The sequence below is a fragment of the Tachyglossus aculeatus genome, chromosome 2, assembly GCF_015852505.1.
Source record: "Tachyglossus aculeatus isolate mTacAcu1 chromosome 2, mTacAcu1.pri, whole genome shotgun sequence".
NCBI classification, from domain to species: Eukaryota; Metazoa; Chordata; class Mammalia; order Monotremata; family Tachyglossidae; genus Tachyglossus; species Tachyglossus aculeatus.
In genome coordinates this window covers 152910039-152930953 of record NC_052067.1, presented here as the reverse complement: position 1 = coordinate 152930953, position 20915 = coordinate 152910039, and the positions used below count along the sequence as shown (strand labels likewise).

Genomic DNA, 20915 nt, shown 5'->3' with positions numbered 1-20915 from the left:
CTCGTTATGGGCAGGGAGTGTATCTGCTAATTCTGTTGTATTGTACTCTCCCAAGCACCTAGTACAGTGCTCTGTACATAGCAAGCACTCAATAAATATGATTGATTGATTGCTCCCTACCCCAGCTACCAAGAGATCCCACTGAAGCAGAATCCCGTGAGTCACCTTTATCATTTGTATAAAGCTGGAGCAGTAGGGAAATGGATAAAGGAATTATGCTTTGTAAGAGGATAGGGCAGCAGTATGGAAAGTCTGCACTTTTTCTCTCTCGTCTTATGCTACTGCAGTTACCTGGAAGGGAGAGAGGAGTTCCCAAGTGGTACTTGGATTTTCGTGTATTTCTTCCTTCCTTCCTTCCTTCCTTCCTTCCTTCCTTCCTTCCTTCCTTCCTTCCTTCCTTCCTTCCTTCCTTCCTTCCTTCCTTCCTTCCTTCCTTCCTTCCTTCCTTCCTTCCTTCCTTCCTTCCTTCCTTCCTTCCTTCCTTCCTTCCTTCCTTCCTTCCTTCCTTCCTTCCTTCCTTCCTTCCTTCCTTCCTTCCTTCCTTCCTTCCTTCCTTCCTTCCTTCCTTCCTTCCTTCCTTCCTTCCTTCCTTCCTTCCTTCCTTCCCTTTCCTTCCCTTTCCTTCCCTTTCCTTCCCTTTCCTTCCCTTTCCTTCCCTTTCCTTCCCTTTCCTTTCCTTTCCTTTCTCTCTTTCTCTCTTTCTCTCTGTCTTTCTCTCTCTCTTTCTCTCTCTTTCTTTCTTTCTTTCTTTCTTTCTTTCTTTCTCTCTCTCTTTCTTTCTTTCTTTCTTTCTTTCTTTCCTTCCTTCCTTCCTTCCTTCCTTCCTTCCTTCCTTCCTTCCTTCCTTCCTTCCTTTCCTTTCCTTTCCTTTCCTTTCCTTTCCTTTCCTTTCCTTTCCTTTCCTTTCCTTCCTTCCTTCCTTCCTTCCTTCCTTCCTTCCTTCCTTCCTTCCTTCCTTCCTTCTTTCTTTCTTTCTTTCTTTCTTTCTTTCTTTCTTTCTTTCTTTCTCTTTCTTTCTTTCATCGTATTTATAATAATAATAATAATGATAACATTTATTAAGTGCTTACTATGTGCAAAGCACTGTTCTAAGCACTGGGGAGGTTACAAAGTGATCAGGTTGTCCCTCGGGGGGCTCACAGCCTTAATCCCCATTTTACAGATGAGGTAACTGAGGCGCAGAGAAGTGAAGTGACTTGCCCAAAGTCACACAGCTGACAAGTGGCGGAGCCAGGATTTGAACCCATGACCTCTGACACCAAAGCCCGGGCTCTTTCCACTGAGCCACACTGCTTCTGTGTGCTTACTGTATGCAGAGCATTGTACTGGAAAGTACAGGTCAGCAATAAAGAGAGACAATCCCTACCCACACCGGGTTTATGGTCTAGAGGTGGGGAGATAATTATGGTGCTTATTAAGCGCTTACTGTGTGCCAAGCACTATTTTAAGCGCTGGGGTATATACAAGTTAGTCTGGTTGGACAGAGTCCCTGTTCCACACAGGGCTCACACTCTTAATCCCCATTTTACAGATGAGGTAACTGAGGCCCAGAGAAATGAAGTGACTTGCCTAAGGTCACACAGCTGACATGTGGCAGACGCGGCACTCCCAGGCCTGTGCTCTATCCACTAAACCACGCTGCTTCTAATCCCTACTTTCTTCCACCCACTGTCCTCAAAGATGGGAAGGGGCAGCAGGGAGACCATATGGAAGAAGAGGAAACTCTTCTTTCAAAGCGTATGGCAATTACGTAGCATTTGTTACCACAAGAAATTGTGAAAGCCAACATTTTGTCTCATGAAAATAAGAGGTTTTGATAATGTTGTGATTGTGAGGTCCACTTTGAGTTATTTGAGGGAAAGGTAGGATTGTAGAGAATAAGGCTGGGGATGTTAGATGGTATACCTCTAGTTCCTAGAATGATGATGATGATGATGGACAGGAATGTCTCTACCAATTCTGCTGTATTGTACTCTACCATTCATTCATTCATTCATTCATATTTATTGAGTGCTTACTGTGAGCAGAGCACTGTACTAAGCACTTGGGAAGTACCAGTTGGCAACATATAGAGATGGTTCCTACCCAACAGTGGGCTCACAGTTTGGAAGGGGGAGACAGACAATAAAACAAAACATGTGATCAGGTGTCAAGTCATCAGAATAAATAGACGTAAAGCTAGATGCACATCTTGACAAAATAAATAGAATAAATAGAATAGTAAATAAAATAAAATAAAATAGTAAATAATAATAAAATAAATAGAATAGTAAATATGTACAAGTAAAATAAATAGAGTAATAAATCTGTACAAACATATACAGGTGCTGTGGGGAGGGGAAGGAGGTAGGGCGGGGGGGGATGGGGAGGGGGAGAGGAAAAAGGGGAAAAAGGAAAAAGCACTGTACTCAGTACCAAGCACTGAGTATAGTGCTCTGTACACCATAAGCACTCAATAGATACCATTGATGATGATGTACATAAGTGGGACTGGGGGAAAAGGGATGAGGTGAATGAATTATCAAGGGATTATGGGGTGATGACTGAAATGCATAGGAGGAAAAGTCATTTTGAAGTGTTAATGTAGGATGAAGTAGGGTGGGGAGTTGAGAAATTAATCTGGGAATGTCTTCTGGAGGAGATGTGATTTTAGAAGGACTTGAATATTGGGAAAATAGTGGTCTGTGAAGGTGGAAGGAGTTCCAGGCAGTAGGGAGGGTGAGAGCAAGAGATTGACAACGTTCATTGTAATGCTGATAATATGCCCATTTTGTAACATCGAATTATTCTGATGATTTGACACCTGACCACATGTTTTGTTTTGTTTTGTTCTCTGTCTCCCCCTTCTAGACTGTGAGCCCATTGTTGGGTAGGGACCGTCTCTATATGTTGCCAGCTTGTACTTCCCAAGCGCTTAGTACAGTGCTCTGCACACAGTAAGCGCTCAATAAATACGATTGAATGATTGAATGAATGAATGAATGAATCACCAAAGAAGGGATACTGAGTGGAAGAGTCGGGGCAGTTTGAGAGTTATATCAGCTGAAAACTTTCATCACAGGTTTCATTCAGGGGACAGGAAACGTGACTCTTTCTGGGTCTCGTAACCTCCAGTGGTTTCCAGTAGCGACACATTAGTGAATCGATTGGGGAAGTTAAATGTGGAACTTCTGGGACCGAGCTATTTTGATTTTAGCAAAAAAGCGCACCAGAAACTTTGATTTATTTTGAAAGATTAAAGAAGCCTAATCTGCCTAATTTTAATAAGTGATGAGAGGCTCAGTGGAAAGAGCCTGGGCTTTGGAGTCAGAGGTCATGGGTTCAAATCCCAGCTCTGCCAATTGTCAACCGGGTGACTTCGGCCAAGTCACTTCACTTCTCTGTGCCTCAGTTACCTCATCTGTAAAAATGGGCATTAAGACTGTGAGCCCTCTGTGGGACAACCTGATCACCTTGTAACCTCCCCAGTGCTTAGAACAGTGCTTTGCACATAGTAAACACTTAATAAATGCCATCATTATTATATTATTTTTAGATGGGTTAAGACTGGTTTGAGAAACCTATTGCATTTAAAGGACTTAACTAGCAAATTTAGCTAGGTGAACTTTTGTGGTAGTGGAGAGTATTACCAAGAATGATAGGAAAGATTTTTTGTTTTTAATGACATTTATTAAGCGCTTACTATGTGCAAAGCACTGTTCTAAGTGCTGGCGAGGTTACAAGGTGATCAGGTTGTCCCATGGGGGGCTCACAGTCTTCATACCCATTTTACAGATGAGGGAACTGAGGCCCAGAGAAGTGAAGTGACTTGCCCAAAGTCACACAGCTGACGATTGGCAGAGCGGGGATTTGAACCCATGACCTCTGACTCCAAAGCCCAGGCTCTTTCCACCAAGCCACGCTGCTTCTCTAAGAATTGGAATAATTTTCATGGCATCCAATTGTTTGAATGGTATTTTTTCATGCTTACTTTGCATCAAACTCTGTTCTAAGCACTGTGGTAGGTATAAGTTAATTAGGTTGGACACAGTCCCTGTCTCACATGGGTGAACAAGAATTTAATCCCCATTTTGCCACTGAGATAACTGAGGCAAAGAGAAGTTAAGTGACTTGACCAGGGTTATCCAGCAAGCAATTGGCAGAGTCAGGATTAGAACCCAGGTCCTTCTGACTCCCTGGGCCATACTGCTTCTGCAGTTGTTCTGACGGTGAGGGCTGTTAGATAATGAGAAAAGTGTGAAGTTCGTTCATTCATTCAATCATGTTTATTGAGCGCTTACTGTGTGCAGAGCACTGTACTAAGCATTCTAAATTTATTTTCCAGTCAGTGTTAAGAGAGGCTGGACTGGTCTCAAGGACTTTCTCCCTAGCCACCGCATTCTTCAGTGGACCTGTAGATCTCGTTCATTTCAGTAATTCTAGCATACTCTCCTAAGCATTTAATACAGTGCTCTGCACATAGTATTCATTCATTCATTCGATCGTATTTATTGAGCGCTTACTGTGTGCTGAGCGCTTGGGAAGTACAAGTTGGCAACATATAGAGACGGTCCCTACCCAACAGCGGGCTCACAGTCTAGAAGGGGGAGACAGACAACAAAACAAAACATATTAAAAAAATAAAATAAATAGAATAAATATGTACTAATAAAATAAATAGAGTAATAAATACCTACAAACATATATACATACATACAGGTGCTGTGGGGAGGGGAAGGAGGTAACGTGGGGGGGATGGGGAGGGGGAGGAGAGGGAGAGGAAGGAGGGGACTCAGTCTGGGAAGGCCTAATAGTATGTGCTCATTAAATACAATTGATTGATAATAATAATAATAATAATGTCATTTTTTAAGCGCTTACTATGTGCCAAGCACTGTTCTAAGCGCTGGGGGGATGCAAGGTAATCAGGTTGTCTCACATGGGGCTCACAGTCTTAATCCCCATTTTACAGATGAGGGAACTGAGGCTCAGAGAAGTTAAGCGACTTGCCCAAGGTCACACAGCTGACAAGCGGCAGAGCCGAGATTTGAACCCATGACCTCTGACTCCTAAGCCCGTGCTCTTTCCACTGAGCCACGCTGCTTCTCTAGCCATGCTGATTGATCTCAGGACTGTACACATATTCCGTACAATGACTAGAACTACCAGGAAGTACCCAATAAATGGTCTGTCTCATAATAATAATAATAATAATGATGGTATTTATTAAGCACTTACTATGTGCAAAGCACTGTTCTAAGTGCTGGGGGGATACAAGGTAATCAGGTTGTCTCACATGGGGCTCACAGTCTTAATCCCCATTTTACAGATGAGGTAACTGAGGCCCAGAGAAGTTAAGCGACTTGCCCAAGGTCACACAGCTGACAAGCGGCGGAGCCGGGATTTGAACCCATGACCTCTGACTCCTAAGCCCGTGCTCTTTCCACTGAGTCACGCTGCTTCTCTAGCCACGCTGATTGATCTCAGGATTGATCGCAGTCTTTTAGACTGTGAGCCCACTGTTGGGTAGGGACCGTCTCTATATGTTGCCAACTTGTACTTCCCAAGCGCTTAGTACAGTGTTCTGCACACAGTAAGCGCTCAATAAATACGATTGATTGATTGATTGACTGTACACATATTCTGTACAATGACCAGAACTACCAGGAAGTACCCAATAAATGGTCTGTTTCATCTGGGACTTCGGGATTTGGGACAATTTTTTGGAACTGTTTTGGGGTGGTAGTTTGGCATGGTAGATAGAGCACGGGTTTGGGAGTAAGAAGGTCGTCCGTCCTAATCCCAGCTTTGCCACCGTTCTGCTGTGTGGCCTTGGGCAAGTCACTTCACTTCTCTGTGCCTCAGTTACCTCATCAATCAATCAATCGTATTTATTGAGCACTTACTGTGTGCAGAGCACTGTACTAAGCGCTTGGGAAGTACAAGTTGGCAACATATAGAGACAGTCCCTACCCAACAGTGGGCTCACAGTCTAAAAGGGGGAGACAGAGAACAAAACCAAACATACTAATAAAATAAATACAATAGATATGTACAAGTAAAATAAATAGAGTAATAAAACCAAACATACTAATAAAATAAATAGAATAGATATGTACAAGTAAAATAGAGTAATAATAAATAAATAGAATAATAATAGAGTAATAGTAAATAAATAGTAATAATAAATAGAGTAATAATATATAAATAGAGTAATAATAAATATATAGAGTAATAATAAATATATAGAGTAATGATCTGTAATAATAATCTGTAAAATGAGAATTGAGACTGTGAGCCCCTCGTGGGACAGGGATTGACTCCATCCCGATTTGCTTATATCCACCCCAGCTCTTAATACAGTGACTGGCACATGATAAGCACTTAACAAATGCCATCATTATTATTATTACTATCCTCTCAGACTCAAACCTGGACCGTCCGTGAAAAAAGAGCTGCCTTCAGACGTACTGAGGGGAACAGTTGTCCAAAATGATTCATTTTTCTGTCAGGAATCCAGGTCGCTGGCGAATCAGGATAAAAAGCTTAAGTTCCATTTAGCTAACGCAACTAGAATGGAACGCTGATATTCTGCAGGAAAAGTTTTCTACTTTGCGATTCTTCAGGTTTTAATTTGTTTTCTACATGCACTTGGGCCTATTTTCTTGTGTCAGCAGTTATGAGGTGGCCATCTTGAACCAGTTTGTTTCTAGTCTGAATATCAATAATCAATCAATCGTATTTATTGGGTGCTTACTGTGTGCAGAACACTGTACTAAGCGCTTGGGAAGTACAAATTGGCAACATAAAGAGACAGTCCCTACCCAACAGTGGGCTGACAGTCGAAAAGGTGGTGAGAGCCTTGCCGAAGTGGAATTAAGTGGCAATTTTGACTCTGGTTCGTCAAAGGAAATTGTTAGCTAAATATAGGTTCTCCCTGGTTGGCCCCTGATCTGGGGTTTGTTTTTCTCTTCAAATTGCTAAAAAGAAGAGTGCTACAGACTGACACACAACAAAGCACTCATAATTCCTCCCATGTCTGCTTGTGCGTGCTATGCAATTGGTAAATTGCAATAGGGAAGCAGCATGGCTCAGTGGAAAGAGCCCGGGCTTGGGAGCCAGAGGTCATGGGTTCGAATCCCAGCTCTGCCACTTGTCAGCTGTGTGACTTTGGGCAAGTCACTTAACTTCTCTGGGCCTCAGTTACCTCATCTGTAAAATGGGGATTAAGACTGTAAACCCCACATGGGACAACCTGATCACCTTGTATCCCTCCCCCAGCACTTAGAACCGTGCTTCGCACATAGTTAAGTGCTTAACAGATGCCATCATTTAACAGAGAAGCAGCGTGGCTCAGTGGAAAGAGCACAGGCTTTGGAGTCAGAGGTCATGGGTTCGAATCCCAGCTCCGCCACGTCTGCTATGTGACCTTGGGCAAGTCACTTCACTTCTCTGAGCCTCAGTTACTGCATCTGTAAAATGGGGATTAAGACTGTGAGCCCCCACGTGGGACAACCTGATCACCTTGTATCCCCCCAGCGCTTAGAACAGTGCTTTGCACATAGTAAGTGCTTAACAAATGCCACCATTATTATTATTATTGTTATTATTATTATTAAACTACCAGTGCATTGCAATTTCAACTGCCCGGGCTAATTTTACAATAACAGGGTTATGAATTGTAGCTCTGTAGGGGTAACCATGTGCTGAGTATGGGTAACAGACGGATATGCGCATATTTCCTAGATGATAAGTTAAACAGGCATGAATGCAGGGAAGGAATCCCAGTAATTATCAGCAAGAGGAGCAGCGTGGCATAGAGGATTGAGCAAGGGCTTGGGTTCTAATCCCGGCTCCGCCACTTGTCTGCTGTGTGACCTGCCCAATTCCCTGCCTACAGTCTTCCCCAATTCCAGTCCATACTTCACTCCACTGCCCTGATCACTGTCTTCCCCTCCGCAAAATCCTCCAAATCAATCAATCAATCAATCAATCATATTTATTGAGCACTTAGTGTGTGCAGAGCACTGTACTAAGCGCTTGGGAAGTACAAGTTGGCAACATATAGAGACGGTCCCTACCCAACAGTCGGCTCACAGTCTAGAAGGGGGAGACAGAGAACAAGACCAAACATATTAACAAAATAAAATCCACCTCTGCTCCACCACCACTTGTCTGCTGTGTGACCTTGGGCAAGTCACTTCACTTCTCTGGGTCTCAGTTACCTCATCTGTAGAATGGGGATTGAGACTGTGAGCCCCACATGGGACAGGGACTGTTTCCAACCTGATTTGCTTGTAAATAATAATAATAATAATGGCATTTATTAAGCGCTTACTATGTGCAAAGCACTGTTCATTCATTCATTCAGTTGTATTTATTGACCGCTTACTGTGTGCAGAGCACTGTACTAAGTGCTTGGGAAGTACAAGTTGGCAACATATAGAGACGGTCCCTACCCAACAGCAGGCTCACAGTCTAGAAGGGGACTGTTCTAAGCGCTGGGGAGGTTACGAGGTGATCAGGTTGTCCCACGGGTGGCTCACAGTCTTAATCCCCATTTTACAGATGAGGTAACTGAGGCACAGAGAAGTGAAGCGACTTGCCCAAAGTCACACAGCTGACAACTGGTGGAGCCGGGATTTGAACCCATGATCACTGACTCCAAAGCCCGCACTCTTTCCACTGAGCCTCGCTGCTTCTCTATCCACCCCAGTGCTTAGTACAGAGCCTGACGCAGAGTAAGCACTTAATAAATATCTTAACTATTATTATTTCAGTGAGCATGAGGAATCCATATTAAAAGGAAGACATTTTCCCTTTCCTTAGAAACCTTTCAATATAGTAGGAGAGCCAGACCACGTGAACATGTAATCAACAGTCAGTCAGCCCTATTTATTGAGTACTTCATCATCATCAATCGTATTTATTGAGCGCCTACTATGTGCAGAGCACTGTACTAGTACTTATTCTGTGCAGATCACTGCACCAAGCTCTTGGGACAGTGGAATGCAGTAGAATTCGTAGCTGTGATCCCTGCCCTAAAGGAGTCTGCCTGATATTGAAGGAGGAGGGCAATAAATACGATTGATGATGATGATAAATACTATTGAATGAATGAATGAATGATTAAGAAGCAGCGTGGCTCAGTGGAATGAGCACGGGCTTTGGAGTTACATATCTATTCTATTTATTTTATTTTGTTAGTATGTTTGGTTTTTTTTCTCTCTCTCCCCCGTTTAGACTGTGTGCCCACTGTTGGGTAGGGACTGTCTCTATATGTTGCCAACTTGTACTTCCCAAGCGCTTAGTACAGTGCTCTGCACACAGTAAGCGCTCAATAAATACGATTGATGATGATGATGATTCCAGGCAGGAGAGAGGACATAGTAATTGTGGTATTTGTTAATAATAATAATAATAATAATGGCATTTATTAAGTGCTTACTATGTGCAAAGCACTGGGGAGGTTACAAGGTGATCAGGTTCTCCCACTGGGGGCTCACAGTCTTCATCCGCATTTTGCAGATGAGGTAACTGAGGCACAGAGAAGTTAGGTGACTTGCCCAAAGTCTCACAGCTGAAAATTGGTGGGGCCGGGATTTGAACCCATGACCTCTGACTCCAAAGCCTGGGCTCTTTCCACTGAGCCACGCTGCTTCTCAAGTCTTAAACACTTACTCTGTGCCAAACACTGTTCTAAGCGCTCGGGTAGGTACAGGATTATCAGGTCCCACATGGGGCTTACAGTCTAAGTAAGAGGGAGAACAGGTAGTGAATCCCCATTTTGCAGGTGAGGGAACTGGGGCACAGAGAAGTGAAGTGACTTGTCCAAGGTCACACAGCAGGTACAAGGAGGAGTTAGGATCAGAACCCAGATCCTCTGACTCCAGGCACTTCTGACTAGGCCACGCTGCTTCCCTGTGCAAGGGGTCCCTGGTGAGGTCAAGTGCTTAGTACAGTGCTCTGCACACAGTAAGCGCTCAATAAATACAGTTGAAGGAATGAAGGACATTGGTAAGGGGTCAGCAGTGAGTTGATTGAGATACAGTGAGTAGGCTGGTCTTAGACGAGTAAATGTGTTAACTGGGTCAAACTAGTAATAATAATAATAATAATAATGGCATTTATTAAGCGCTTACTATGTGCAAAGCACTGTTCTAAGTGCTGGGGAGGTTACAAGGTGATCAGGTTGTCCCACGGGGGGCTCACGGGCTTCATCCCCATTTACAGATGAGGTAACTGAGACACAGAGAAGTTAAGTGACTTGCCCAAAGTCACACAGCTGACAACTGGCAGAGCCAGGATTTGAACCCACGACCTCTGACTCCAAAGCCCGGGCTCTTTCCATTGAGCCACGCTGTATATCAAAGACTTAAGGCAGGACAGGGAGAGCTAACCGAGTCCTTAAAGCTTATGGTAAGGAGTTTTTCGTTAATGCAGAATAATAATGATAATAATTATTACTTACTATGTGCCAAGCCCTGTTCTAAGCACTGAGGTAGACACAAGGTAATCAGGTTGGACGCGGTCCCTGTCCCACATAGGGCTCACAGTCTTAATCCCCAGTTTTACAGATGAGGGAACTGAGGCCCAGAGAAGTTAAGGGATTTGCCCAAAGTCACACAGCAGACAAGTGGTGGAGCAAAGGTGGATAAGTAACTCTTGGAGGATTTTGCAGCGGGGGAGACAGTGATCCAGGCAGTAGAGTGAAGTATGGACTGGAATTCAATCATATTTATTGAGCACTTACTGTGTGCAGAACACTGTACTAAGCGCTTGGGAAGTACAAGTCGGCAACATATAGAGCTGGTCCCTACCCAACAACGGGCTCACAGCCTAGAAGGGGGAGACAGACAATACAGCACAACAAGTAGACAGGTGTCAATACCATCAGAATAAATAGAATTATAGCTATATACACATCATTCATATAATAAGTAGAGTAGTAAATAGAAGCAGCGTGGCTCAGTGGAAAGAGCCCAGGGTGTGGAGTCAGAGGTCATGGGTTCAAGTCCTGGCTCTGCCAATTGTCAGCTGTGTGACTTTGGGCAAGTCACTTAACTTCTCTGTGCCTGTTACGTCATGTGTAAAATGGGGATGAAAACTGTGAGCCCCTTCGTGGGACAACCTGATCACCTTGTAACTTCCCCAGTGCTTAGAACAGGGCTTTGCACATAGTAAGTGCTTAATAAATGCTATTATTATTATTATTATTATTATATATGGGGCATATTCACCCCATCCTCAGCCTCACAGGAATTCTGTACAGAGCCATAATTTATTTTAATGTCTGTTTCCCTTTCAGACTACAAGTGCCTTGCCAACTCTTTTGAGGGTCTGCCAACTCGTTTGTACTGTGCTCTCTTAAGGAGTTGGTACAGTGCTCTGCCCACAGTAAGCACTCAATAAATAATGATGGTATTTGTTAAGTGCTTACTGGGTGCCCGGACACTGTACTAAGGGGCTGGGGCAGATACAACCAAATTGAGTTGGACACAGTCCCTGTCCCATGTGGGATTTATAAGCCTCAATCCCTCTCTGACAGATGAGGCAACTGAGGCACAGAGAAGTGAAGTGAATTGCCCAGTGTCATACAGCAGGAAAATGGCAGAGCTGGGAATAGACTGTGAGCCCTCTGTTGGGTAGGGACTGTCTCTATATGTTGCCAATTTGTACTTCCCAAGCGCTTAGTACAGTGCTCTGCACATAGTAAGCGCTCAATAAATACGATTGATGATGATGATGATGGGAATAGAGTCCAGGACCTTCCCGAGTCCTAGCCCCATGCTCTATTCACTAGGCCAGGCTGCTATGATTGAAACAAAATCCCATGTTGTTTTACTTTATCCTTAGGGCTTTAGTTGAGGATGCTGAGGTGGGCAAGGGAGATCTACTCTACTATCCTCGGGGTGTGCTTTTGATCTGTTTTCTAAATAGTGGCGATAGTTTTAAACACACATCTGCCCTCTCTTGCAAGATGTCTGGGGGAGTGGTTATGGTCTGAGGTCGTGGAACAGATTATATCAGTGAGAATTTATCTGCTCCAGATACTGCTGTATTTTTCTCTGCTTCATAGCCACTGTTGTTGTACAGAACATTTGAGAAAATAGCTGAAAGACGTACAAAACTAAGAATTGACAGAACTACGTAAATGGATCCTTAGCTTTGTTTAATGAAATGTACGGTTTTAATAATAAGAATCCCAGAAAATATGAGCTTGAAAATTATGCTAAAATTGGCTTGTAAAGAAAATGATGAAAGTACATACTACTCTTTTTATGCTCCCTTTCAATATATCATTGAATGAGAAACATACATATTGCTGCATTTGGTGCATCTGTTACTTTTGATTAAAGGATTAAAAATAGCCTAAGATATTCTTTTTTAGAATATTTTTCATGGATGCATGATAGAGTATAATGAAAAATAGGTGACATCCTAAAGCTGAGAAGCTGACGGTTCTGCTCCATAGAATGAATTAGTCACATATCAAAAAAAGGCATTGGATCTATTTTCCTGTCCGTTCACAGTCTGAAATTGTTCAGCAATAATTGAGAAACTGGAAAAGCCCCAAATGCTCCCTGGCAATTGACAGATGCGCTCTTAGGGTTCTCTAGGAGGATTCTGGTACAGGATTTGTGGTTTGTGGCTCTCAAATTAGTTGTTCTAAGAGCAGATACCTCAACTGGATCATTGAGGCTTGGTTTGATGATCACATCATATTTTGGTTGGTTGGCACTCAGTCTGCTCTGTAACTTCATTTATTTCTGTTCCTTTTTTCAACTAATGGGCAGAGGTGCGGAGGTCATGCCAAAAGTAGTTGTAGTAATAATAATAATGGCATTTATTAAGCACTTACTATTGCAAAGCACTGTTCTGAGCATTGGGGAGGTTACAAAGTGATCAGGCTGTCCCATGGGGGGCTCACAGTCTTAATCCCCATTATATAGATGAGGGAACCAAGGCACAGAGAAGTGAAGTGACTTGTCCAAAGTCGCACAGCTGACAGTTGGCGGAGCCAGTATTTGAACCCATGACCTTTCCAGACCTTAGGCCTTCCCAGACTGAGCCCCCTCCTTTCTCTCCCCCTCCTCCCCCTCTCCATCCCTCCCACCTTACCTCCTTCCCTTCCCCACAGCACCTGTATATATGTTTGTACATATTTATTACTCTATTTATTTTACTTGTACATATTTATTCTATTTATTTTATTTTGTTAATATGTTTTGTTTTATTTTGTTCTCTGTCTCCCCCTTCTAGACTGTGAGGCCACTGTTGTGTAGGGACCACTCTATAGGTTGCCAACTTGTACTTCCCAAGCACTTAGTACAGTGCTCTGCACACAGTAAGTGCTCAATAAATACGATTGCATGAATGAATGAATGAATGACCTCTGACTCCAAAGCCCGTGCTCTTTCCACTGGGCCACACTGCTTCTCATAAGTAGTAGTAGTTGTAGTAAATTGAAGTCATTGTATGCAATGCACTAAACCCAGCTCTGGGCAGGAATATACATGTGGAAATTAAACACAATCCCTAGTCCTCAGGGGATTCACATTAAAAAAAGTAGGAAAGGACAATGCTAAGACTGGGAGCATCATCAGATCCAAAATAGTCCTGGGACTCGCAATCTATTAATAGTGTGCATATATCTGGCTCTGCCAGTTGTCAGCTGTGTGACTTTGGGCAAGTCACTCAACTTCTCTGTGCCTCAGTTCCCTCGTCTGTAAAATGGGGATGAAGACTGTGAGCCCCCCGTGGGACAACCTGATCTCCTTGTAACCTCCCCTAAGAACAGTGCTTTACACATAGTAAGTGCTTAATAAATTAGGGACCTTCTCTATATGTTGCCAACTTGTATTTCCCAAGTGCTTAGTACAGTGTTCTGCACACAGTAAGCGCTCAATAAATATGATTGAATGAATGAATGAATATAGATGGAGAATACTGGCAACAAAACATGAACAAATTCACAAAATAAATATGTTCAGCGTGAATTCTTTGGTTGTGCTTGCAGGTGCTGAATCCTTAAAGCCCAATAATCATTCTGTGGGCATCACAGGGTTACCTGTTAAAACCACAAAACCAGGGCATACTTCTGAGGACTCTAACTCACTTCGGTTATTTCCATATAAGTTCCTTGTGGGCAGAAAATGCTTGTTTTGTTCTTCCCTAGTGCTTAGTACAGTTCATTAATAAAATAATAATAATAATAATAATAATAATAATAATAATAATAATAATAATAATGGTATTTAAGTACTTACTATGCGCCAAGCATGTTCTAAGCACTCGGGTAGCTACAAGGTAATCAGGTTTTCCCATATGGGGCTCACAGTCTTAATCCCTATTTTACAGATTAGGTAACTGAGGCATGGAGAAGTTAAGTCACTTGCGCAAGGTCACAGAGCAGACATGTGGCAGAGCCTGCATTAGAACCCACATCCTCCAATTCCCAAGCCCATGCTTTTTCCACTACGCCATGCTGCTTCTCGTGCTCAGTGGGTGCTCAGTAAATTCAAATACTTCTAGACCCGCATGTCTGTATCTCTCTACATTAAGCAGAAACTGATTACCACTGGCTTGAAGGTTCTCCAACAGTTTTCTTCATCTGTTCGCTTCACCCACTACCCTCAAGTCGCTCTTCTTCACTCCTCCCATGGTTACTTTCTATCCAATCTCAACTCTCAAGTTGCTCATGCTCTTCTCCCCACGTGGAAATTCTTCCCCTTGGCATCTGCCAGACCACACCTTTCCCCATCTCCAAAGCTCTCCTTATGTTCCACCTTCTCCAGAAGTCTTCCAGTCAATCAATCGATTAATCAATCAGTCAGATTTATTGAGTGCTCACAGTGCAACAAGCAGTGAAATACATGCTGGGGGGAGTATAATATCATAGATTTTGGTGGAGATGTTCCTCAAGGAGCATACCATCTAGAGGGAGCTGAGACTCCAGCCTCATTTTGGCCATCTAACACGACCCTTAGAACTTATATATTTATTCACATTCTGAGAACATATGTACGTATGTGCATGTTTGTATATTTAGAGAAGCAGCATGGCTTAGTGGAAAGAGCAAGGGCTTGGGAGTCAGAGGACTTTGGTTCTAATCTCGGCTCTGCCACTTGTGTGACCTTGGGCAAGTCACTTAACTTCTCTGTGCCTCAGTTCCCTTATCTGGAAAATGGGGATTAGGACTGTGAGCCCCACGTGGGACAACTTAATTACTTTGTATCTACCTCAGTGCTTAGAACAGTGCTTGGCACACAGTAAGTGCTTAACAAATACCATTATTATAATAATATAATGATTTATTAGGCTAGTTCATTCTCCTAGATTTTAATACTACCCAGGAGGCCTTCCCAGACTGAGACCCCTCCTTCCTCCTTCCTCTCCCCCACCTCTTCCTCTCCATCCCCCCCACCTTACCTCCTTCCCTTCCCCACAGTACCTGTATATATGTCTATATGTTTGTACGTATTTATTACTCTATTTATTTTACTTGTACATATTTATTCTATTTATTTTACTCTGTTAATATATTTTGTTTTGTTGTCTGTCTCCCCCTTCTAGAATGTGAGCCCACTGTTGGGTAGGGACCGTCTCTATATGTTGCCAACTTGTACTTCCCAAATACTTAGTACAGTGTTCTGCACACAGTGAGCGCTCAATAAATACGATTGAATGAATGAATGAATACTGCATGATGTATTTCCTGTTCCAGTCCCTGTCCCCCGCTTGCCTGCTGGGTGACTTTGGACAGGTCATTTAACTTCTCTGTGCTTCTCTTTCCTCAACTGTAAAATGGGTATTGAATACCTGTTCATTCATTCATTCAATCATATTTATTGAGCGCTTACTGTGTGCAAAGCACTGTACTAAGCCCATGGGAAGTACAAGTCGGCAACATATAGAGACGGTCCCTACCCAACAATGGACTCACAGTCTAGAAGGGAGAGACAGACAACAAAACAAAACATGTAGACAGGTGTCAAAATCGTCAGAACGAATAGAATTAAAGCTATATGCACATCATTAACAAATAGAATAGTAAATATGTACAAGTAAAATAAATAGAGTAATAAATCTGTACAAATGTATATATAAAAGTGCTGTGGGGAGGGGAAGGAGGTAGGGCAGGGGGGATGGGGAGGAAGAGAGGGAAAAAGGGGCTTAGTCGGGGAGGGCCTCTTGGAGGAGGTGAGCTCTCAGTAGGGCTTTGAAGAGAGAAGGAGAGATAGCTTGGTGTGGAGGGAGGGAATTCCAGGCCAGGGAAGGACGTGGGCCAGGGGTCGACGGCGGGACAGGTGAGAACGAAGTACAGTGAGGAGGTTAGCGGCTGAGGAGCGGAGGGTGCGGGCTGGGCTGGAGAAGGACAAAAGGGAGGTGAGGTAGGAGGGGGCGAGGGGATGGACAGCCTTGAAGCAGGAGATTCTACTTAGACTGTGAGCCCCATTCGGGACAGCGATTGTGTCCGACCTAATTATCTTGTATCTATTCCTTCAGTCAGTTAATCAGGTATATTTATTTATCACTTACTGTGTGCAGGGCCATGTACTAAGCACTTGGGAGAGTACAATATAACAGAGTTGGTAGACTTGTTCCCTGCCCACGAGGCGCTTACAATTTAGTGTTCGGCCCGTAGCAAACACTTAACACACATTATTATGAACATAGTACTATTATCAGTGCTTCCTCTCTTTGTTAAATATATTTTGTTTGTAGATCCATTCCATTAGATTGAAAACTCCTTTAGAGCAGGGAGTGGATGTTTTGTTTTTGTTGTTTTCTACCAAGTGCACTCATTAAATTCCAGTACTGATGATGGTAGTTATTAAGTTGTCATGGGAGCATGATGTGAACTTGCTTTGGTTTGTACCAGTGAGACGTTGCGGGTGACAGGACTGTATAGGATTGGAGCCCAGTGCAAAATGCAGTTAGCTTTAGCCCCTCACTCAGTTTGTTTCATATTTGAGCACTATCCTAGAAATGAATGAAATAATATCCCAATTTTCTCAATAGTAATAATTGAGAAGCAGCATTGCCTAGTGGATAGAGCATGGGTTTGGGAGTCAGAAGGATCTGGGTTCTAATTCTGAATCTGCTACTTGTCTGCTGAGTGACCTGGGGCACGTCACTTAACTTTTCTGGGACTCAGTTACCTCATATGTAAACTGGGGATTGAAACTGAGTCTCACGTGGGACATAGACACGTCCAGCCTCTTATCGAAGTAAGGATAGCATATGTTGATGTAATGTCTTCCCTGAGAGACTTTAGGGGCAGGGATGATGTATTCTGTTTTTTGTTTGTTTTGTGGTATATATTAAGAGTTTACTATGTGTCAGACGCTATACTTGCCCTGGGGTTGTCAGGTTGAACATAGTCCCTGTCCTGCATGGGGCTCACAGTCTTAATCTCCATTTTACAGGCAAGGTAACTGAAGCACAGAGAAGAGGGGTGACTTGCCCAAGGTCTCAGAGCAGATCAGTTTGTGTAGCTGGGATTAGAACCCAGGTCCTTCTGGCTCCCAGGCCTGTTCTCTGTCCACAAGGCCAAGCTTATTCTCATACTAATATTAATTTTACTCTCCCAAACCCGTAATACAATAATCCTTATCTTCCCACCCAAACCCTGTCGTCCCCCTTGACTTTGCCATCACCGTAGACGGCATCACCATCCTGTCTGTCTCACAAGCCCATAACCTTGGGGAGCAGCATGGCTCAGTGGAAAGAACCCGGGCTTTGGAGTCAGAGGTCATGAGATCGAGTCCCGACTCCCCCACATGTCTGCTGTGTGACCTTGGGAAAGTCACTTAACTTCTCTGAGCCTCAGTTACCTCATCTGTAAAATGGGGATTAAGACTGTGAGCCCCACGTGGGACAACTTGATCACCTTGTAACCCCCCCCCAGTGCTTAGAACAGTGCTCTGCACCTAGTAAGCGGTTAACAAATGCCATTATTATTATTATTACCTTGGCCTTATCTTTGAGTCCTCTTTCTCATTTAACCCACATATTCAATCCTAAATCCTGTCAATCTCGCCTTCACTACTTAGCTAAAATCCACCCTTTCCTCTCCGTCCAAACTACTTCCACGTTAATAGTCACTCACCCTATCCCGCCTGAAGTACTGCATCAGCCTCCTGTCTCTTTCTACTCCAGTCCAAACTTCACTCTGCAGCCCCGATCATTTTGCTACAAAACCGTTGAGGACATGTCACCCCGCTCTTCAAAAAACTCCAGTGGTTGCCCATTCACCTCCACAGGAAACAAAAACTTCTCACCGTTGGCTTTAAAGAACTTTTTTTCCTTGCCCCCTCCTACCTCACCTCGCTTCTCTCCATCGACAACCCAGCCTGTACACTTCGCTCCCCTAGTATTAACCTTCTCACTGTACCTAGATCTCGCCTATCTCACCACCAGCCTCTATCCCACATCCTGCCGCTGGCCTGGAATGCCCTCCCTCCTCAAATCTGACAGACAATTACTCTCCCCCCACTTTCAAAGCCTTGAAGGAACATCTCCTCCAAGAGGTCTTCCCTGACTAAGCCCTCACTTTCCCCTCTCCCACTCCTTTCTGCGTGGTCCTGACTTGCTCCCTTTGTTCATCCCAGTTCCCAGCCCCACAGCACTTATGTACATGTCTGTAATTTATTTGTTTATATTATTGACTGTCTTCTCCTCTTGACTGTAAGGTCATTGTAGGCGGGGAATGTGGCCGTTTATTGTTGTATTGTACTCTTCCAAATGCTTAATACAGTGCTCTGCCCACAGTAAGCTCTCAAAAAATTCATTCTTTCAATCACATTTATTGAGCACTTACTGTGTGCAGAGCAGTATACTAAGTGCTTGTAAAGTACAACTCGGCAACAGGCAGAGACAATCCCTACCCCACAACAGGCTGACAGTCTAGAAGAGGGGAGACAGACAACAAAACAAGTGCATTAATAGCATCAAAATAAATAAATAAAGTTATAGGTATTCATTCATTCATTCATTCAATCATATTCATTGAGCGCTTACTGTGTGCAGAGCACTGTACTAAGCGCTTGGGAGGTACAAGTTGGCAACATATAGAGACGGTCCCTACCCAGCAGTGGGCTCACAGTCTAGAAATATACACATCATTAATAAAATAAATAGAATAATAAATATGTACATGTACACACAAGTGCTGTGGGGTGGGGAGGGGCGTAGAGCAGAGGGAGGGAGTAGAAGTATTGGGGAGGAGGAGCAGAGGAAAAGGGGAGCTCAGTCTGGGAAAGCCTCCTGGAGGAGGTGAGCTTTCAGTGGGGTTTTAAAGGGGGGGAAGATTGCTAGTTTGGTGGTTGTGAGGAGGGAGGGCATTCCAGTCCAGAGGTAGGACATGGGCCGGGGGTCGACGGCAGGACAGGCGAGAACGAGGCCTAGGGAGGAGGTTAGCACTATAAAAGCTGAGTGTGTGAGCTGGGCTGTAGAAGAAGAGAAGGGAGGTGAGGTGGGAGGGGGCCAGGTGATGGAGAGCTTTGAAGCCAATAGTGAGGAGTTTTTGCTTCATACGGAGGTTAACAGACAACCATTAGAGATTTTTTGAGGAGGGGTGTGACATACCCAAAACGTTTCTGTAGAAAGATAATCCGGGCAGCAGAGAGAAGTGTAGACTGAAGTGGGGAGGGACAGGAGGTTGGGAAATCAGAAAGGATGTTGATGCAGTAATCCAGCGGGATATAATGAGTGATTGTACCAACAAGGTAGCGGTTTGGATGGAGAGGAAAGGGCGGATCTTGGTGATGTTGTGAAGTTGAGGCCAGCAGGTTTTGGTGACGGATTGGATGTGTGGGGTGAATGAGAGAGCGGAGTCAAGGATGACACCAAGGTTGCGGGCTTGTGAGATGGGAAGGATGGTAGTGCCGTCCACAGTGATGGGAAAGTCAGGTTAGAGGACAGGGTTTGGGAGGGAAGACGAGGAGTTCAGTCTTAGACATGTTGAGTTTTAGGTGGCGGGAGGATATCCAGGTGGAGATATCCTGAAGGCAGAAAGGGATACGAGCCTGAAGGGAGGGAGAGCAGGGGAAGAGATGTAGATTTGAAGGATGAATAATCTGGACGTAGGCACTCAATAAATGCCATTAAGTGATTAATGGAGAAACTCTCCAAAAAGGATGTGGTAAGAGACAGTTTGCAGAAATGGGTAAAGAGCGGTGTATCTGAGTGACTTTTCCTAAAATTACCGAATGTGTCAGGTAATAGGTGAGATGTGAATTCATGTTTGCATTTGATCTCGTAGCCTGGAAGGAGCAGGAACAAAACACAGTGAAGTACAAAATTAAATAAAAAAATATATGGATAAAGAATATTGCTGTAGCTGAGTTGTCTTTTCATCATCCTGATAACTCAGTTTATCTTTCTAACATTCATTTCCTAATTATATATTCCAGATTTCCTCATTTAGTTTTACAGTTATTTATACAAAAGTTTTCAGATTGTATCTTTTGCAAATATTTCTCCCTGGTTTAGACAAAGAATGGGATAGTTCACAAAAGAAACAATCCTACTGAGCGGTAGTGAGACTCTACTGACAATTAAGACTACAGATTGTATTCAGAAAGATAATAGCACGTTTTCACATTTTTAAGAGTTCTTATTTTATTTTGGCCCCCAGTTTTGGTTTTACATTCACTGGGTGATAATAGAATATTTCATACTTTCATATAGTACAGTACTTGGCACATAGTAAGCACTTAATAAATGCCATCGTTATTATATAGTATGATAACCAGAATAAATAAATGATTGACAAATATACCAAATTTACTTATTTTGTTGTGAGGGAGGAGCAGAGAGGAGGTAGGTGAAAAGAGGGCAATGTGTAAAATAAAGACTATGAAGAACTATTGGATCCCAGCCTGGCCAGATGTATTCAGCTTCTCTTCTGTAATTATCTTTCATTTTTA

General features: G+C 43.4%; 1 protein-coding gene across 1 annotated transcript in view; it reads left to right on the top strand.

Annotated features, from left to right (window-relative positions):
• The window catches only part of ADAMTS20 (ADAM metallopeptidase with thrombospondin type 1 motif 20), a 231939-nt gene that overhangs the window by 38118 nt on the left and 172906 nt on the right, over positions 1 to 20915 (top strand). The window lies entirely within an intron of this gene.